A 5566-nucleotide genomic window follows, 5' to 3' on the forward strand; every position below is an offset into this window, starting at 1 on the left:
TTTTTGTGAGTTCCAATGTTACTGAATCAAGTATTGCAATTAATTCTTGTTTGCAGAAGAGAACATTCTAACTCAAGTGGGGTCAGCTAAGGTCTTGGGAGCAGACTTGGAAAGAAGGGAAATTTTAAAGTTTGGCTTATTTTCCATATTTAGTTAGGATTCTGGAAATTTATTTTCTCAATGCTTTTCTCTCTTCCTCCTAATTTTTCTTTCTTTCTTTCTTTTCCCTTCCTCTCTCTCTCTTTCTTTCCTTCTTTGTAACCTCTCAGGGTTTTTAGTGACACAGTTTGAATTAAAGGACCTCAGGGTCTATTCTTCCATAAAGCATCAGAAACAAGTGAGTTTTCTGGGCAAGTAGAAACAGAGGGGTGGAGATAAACAGGATGAGGTGGTGCACCTATGTATGTGCCAAGAATTCATCTTTAGCCATTAATTTAGCTGGAGTTTAGTATAAGAATATCCAGTGTTTGATCATTTAGAATAAATACATGAAGTTTCTAGCAGCCTATATTTACACTTATAGATTTGACTGATCTTGATTTTATAAATCCCGTCTGGTTTTGGCACTTGAGGTTATTTCCCAACTATATATGGGTTCCTTTAAAATCTTCTTGCCCTAGGGAAATCTCTTTCCTTCCTCCACCTCCATCCCCACCCCTGTATCACCACGACTCTACCACCATGGCTTGTCATCTGTTTACTTTGAGAGGGCTGGGCCTGGGAATGGAGACAGGGCATAAACTGAAACAGTTTTCAAAAACACAAACAAGGCTGTTAGAAGAAACTACTTCCTTTTTACACAGGACTCTTGGCAGACCACATCACTCCCTCAATCAGTGGACTCACGCTCGTACAAACTTCCAGACAGGAACAAACCTCAGCCTTCCAATGACAGATTTGTGTAATTCTGAATTGTCCCAAATCCACATTATAAACACAGCTGAATAACAACTAGTAAATTACCACACCAGACTTAGGCTGGTTCAGTTATTCTAAGATACTATGTTTCTCAATGTGTAAAATTAAGGATGTGATAGGTGTAGAAGAAATCTAAAGAGGCCAGCTAGTCCATCTTACATGGCTCACTCCACTAAAGAATGTGTGTGCTTTGCTAGTCATGTCTGACTTTTTGTGACTCCATGGACTTTAGCCCACCAGGCTCCTCTGTCCATGGGGTTCTCCAGGCAAGAATACTGGATTGGGTAGCCATTCCCTTCTCCAGGGATTGAACCTGAGTCTCCTGCGTTGCAGGCAGATTCCTTACTGTCTGAACCACCAGGGACCCAATAAAAAATAATGTTCTGTATCTCTAAGGAATAAACAAAGACCTTAAACCACTTTTCCTATTTCTAAAATTAAGATATTTTGCCTAATGGTTTGCAGTGTCTTCTCTATTTAATGTGTTATTACAAAGTTGGTTTATAATAGTCTTCCAAGGAATAATCTCTTCTCTGTTGTGTTATGAGGTGGTATCAAGTTGATAACAGACTATGCATTCCTAATTTACAGACATCAAGATTTAAATTTTGGTTTCCCAGCTGTGTGACCTGGAGCAGCTTTCTTAAACCTACAACTTTCTTAAACCAAGAAAAGCTGTCTTAGTTCTCTCTTCTGTAAAAAGGGAGTTTTTAGTACCTACCTCATAGCCATTGTAGGGGTTTAATATCTTTCCATATTTAGAATACATGCAACAGAGGCTGTATCATGGTAGTATCACCTTCTCTCAATTGTACAGAAAACACTCTTTTTGAATGAACCAGGCAATTGCTTCTGCTTCACCTAGGCTTGGGTACAATTTCAATGACTCAAATTTTTTCAATTGGTGTCCAGGTTGACCTTTACCCTGTGATTTGGAGGGCTGACTCTCATATTTCCTGCCAGAATGAGTTAGTCACATTCATAGCATCTCTATCATGGTTTGTGGTTGCCCTGATCTTTAAATTTGGTCTGCCTCTATTACAGTCCTTATTCACTGGTTAGGTCCAAGAATATTTTTATAAGTTATGGCCACATTAGCAATTTAAGGGCAAAAGAAAAGGAAGATGGCACGGTTAATCGTGTTACTCTAGGGTACAGAAAAAACCGGAAATATTGTCCACAGTGACTCCAGTCAACTGACTTTGGCAATAGATTCATATATTACCTCCTGACCTGTCTGGATCTCATCTCAGAAAATGGGCTTATTCTGATGATTTCATCATCAATTATCCCCTCAGATTGTGACTTCATGCTCTTATAGCATGTAAGAGTTTTCCAGAAATTAAGAACAAAAATTTAGAATCAAATCTTTATTCAATGACTTTGATACTAAATGTCTGCCTCTCTTGTTGTCCCTTGATTCCGGAAACAACTACCTTTTCCTAGTCATTGAACTATATGTCTTGCCTATTTCGGGTCTTCTCATGAAACCTACTTATTTAACTAATGTTTATTGAGCTCCTGCTAGGTTCCAGACATTGTTCTACGGCTTTGGATAATCAGTGAACAAAAGTGACAAATTCCTACCCTTGAGAAGCTTATAGAGAGAAAGAAAAACAATAAAAAAATAGATACAACAAATAAGAAAATTAACTTATATGTTAGATAAATGCTATAGATAAGAAAAAAATAAAGCAGAATAAAAAAGGATCAGGACAATGTGTTGTGAAAATGTGGAGGATAGTTTGCTAAAAGTAATAAATAGGGTGGTTAGGGTAAGCCTCCTTGAGAAAGTGAGGTCTGATAGAGACTTGGGGGAGATGAGGTATTAGGCAGGCAGATAGATGGGGGAAGCTGTGAAGTCATGTGCCTGGTGTGTTCAAGGAGCAGTAGGTAACACAACATTGTAAAGCAACTATACTCTAATAATTTTCTTTTCAATTAACAATGGGAAGCCAGCATGACTATTAAGAAAAATATCTTGTCCCCTCAGGCCTCTCAAATTGTTTTCTGAGATACACAAAAGAATAAAAAACTAGATAAAGGAGATTTTTTTTAAAGTTGCAGCCAATTCAAAAAAGTGATCAAAAATTTTTTTGTGTGGTTCTTTTTGATAATCTGAGTCATTCTGCCTCAGAACAAAACCTTCTTGTAAGCAGAGACAATAATGAACGGGGTCTATCAAGTTCCAGTTAGCAGTAACAAGTCTGTGAGCCAAAACCTCACGTATAACCTGCATTTCACCATCTATTCATATTACAGTATTGTGCTGTGCTATACTGAGTTGCTCAGTGGTGTCCAACTCACTGTGACCCTATGGACAGTAGCCCGCCAGGCTCCTTTGTCCATGAAATTCTTCCAGGCAAGAATACTGCAGTGGATTGCCATTTCCTCTTCCAGGGGAGCTTCCAACCCAGGAAGATGTATGTCTCCTACACTGGCAGGCAGTTCTTTACCACTAGCGCCACCTGGGAAGCCCATCTGGGTACTAAGATAAGCCAAAGGAAATTGCCATTCTTTTAACTCAAAAATTGCTAAACGTTGACAACTTTATATGTTTTAACCCACACCCCTTTTGATAACACTAAAATAACATGAAGTGTTTCATTTTTGGCTAAAAAGAAAGATGAATAAATATTAATAACAAAAAAACCCATGAAGTATATTGATTTTCAGAGATATAATTTGATATTGTCATGTAGTTATCATTTGTCATGGAGTTTTAATTGTTTAATTTATGAAACATTTTAAAATTCATAAGTATATGCTCCAAACATTTTCACATATCTTCTCATGTAATTTTAAACAGTTATGCTTACTCCCAGTTCACATATAACAAGCCTGATGGGAGCAGAAGTTGAATTGTTTCCTCAAGACCACAGTTACTAGCATGCTGAGCCAGACTGCACTCCGTGTTTTTTGATTCTAAGCACAGTGTTCATTCTGTTTACCATTATTACAATCTTTTGCTATCAATTAATCAAGAAATTAAAAGATATAAAAATTTAAAGACCCACGTCTCACCTTTGAGGAGTTGATAATCCAGCCAGGACAATGTTTTCTAAAGTGACTTCTGTGGAATCCTAATCTGCAAGGATGACAGTTTTATGCATTAGCTTTCCTGAGTCTCTTCTGGGTATTTCTGTAAAGGTGTTTTTGACTCATTTAAATCAATGGACTTTGAGAAAAGCAGACTACTCTTCATAATGTGGTGGGCCTCATCCAATCAGTTGATGGACTGAATAGTACAAAATGTCCTCAAGCAAGAGGGAGTTTAGAAGCTGCCTTAAGACTTCATCCACAATATCAGCTCTTCAGACTTGAACTGTATATTGGTTCTTCCACAGGTGTTGGCTCATTCTGCAGATTTTAGACTTGCCAGCCTCTGTAATTGTGTGACCCAATTCCTTAAAATCAATAAACCTTATTATATATGTTTAGAATATATTATAGATATTTTTATATCTCATTAGTTCTATTTCTCTAGAGAAAACTAATAGACCTGGGAAGTTCCATTATAACACGGTCTATATGTTTAGAAAGCACTAAACGCTGCTATGTCCATTGGAAATATATACAGTTCACAGTAGTACACCAAAGCTCCAAGGATTTGTTTTATTTAAAACAGAAACTTTAACTGTAATTAAAATAAAAACTACCAGCAGCCTATGCACATAGTTCTAGTGTTTTAAAGAACATGCTTTGGTAAACGTGGAACAACAAAGACAATTAGTATTAACTGGTACTACATAGAAACACCTGCCAAGTGCTTTAGGAAAAGAACAGGGAAGAAAAAGTCATTAAAGGTGGACTCTTGTATCATATTGTGAGAACTCTGTGTGCTTCATTTTTATTGATAACATGGGATAATTTAATGCCTGTTGTAAGGATTAAATGATATAACACATGAAATATGCTTAGAAAAGTGATTATTTTATAGGTTGACATTTGCTCTGAAAATTATAGCAAGCCTATGGATCCCAATGTGAAAGAATTTAGTCTTAATAATGAGACTGTAGGAAAAAATGCATTTTAATGACCATGAAAAACAATGGCAAATTTGAAAACATAATTCTTAACCACTATAGATAGTAGTATTAAACACATTATTAAGATTCAGTTACATTGTCAACTAGAGTGTTGGTGAAAGACTGGCTAAAGGATCTTTGCTCTGTTCTGATAGATCTTAACTTCAAAACTTCTGTTGGCATCGTCTTTAAAGCAATTTTAGGGTATATATTTATCACAATGATTTACTTATATGCTTGTTAGCAATTTAAGAAAATGAATCTTACTCATCTTTGTACCAGTAACAACCAATGTGTTTGATTGATAAGGGCTCAATTAATGCTAAGTTAAACTTCTCTGGCCCTTTTAACCTGTGCTAGAAAAATACTAAGAGCTTTGACTACACTGAACTGCGCTTAGACTTTAGAAGTAAGGGTATAGTAATATGATTTGTCCTGCCATATATTTGAATCTGAGAGAGAACAAATTCTGCTCACTTTTAATCTTTCTTCTTTTCTCTAGCTTCCCAGGTACCCTGTAAAGCGTCTGTAGTTTACAAGACACATGGACAGTAGACTACAAAAATTTAATTCACAACTAACTATATTATATTCAGGTGTGCAGATGAGTCATCATATGC

The sequence above is a fragment of the Capra hircus genome, chromosome 9 (assembly GCF_001704415.2).
Source record: "Capra hircus breed San Clemente chromosome 9, ASM170441v1, whole genome shotgun sequence".
Taxonomy (NCBI): Eukaryota; Metazoa; Chordata; class Mammalia; order Artiodactyla; family Bovidae; genus Capra; species Capra hircus.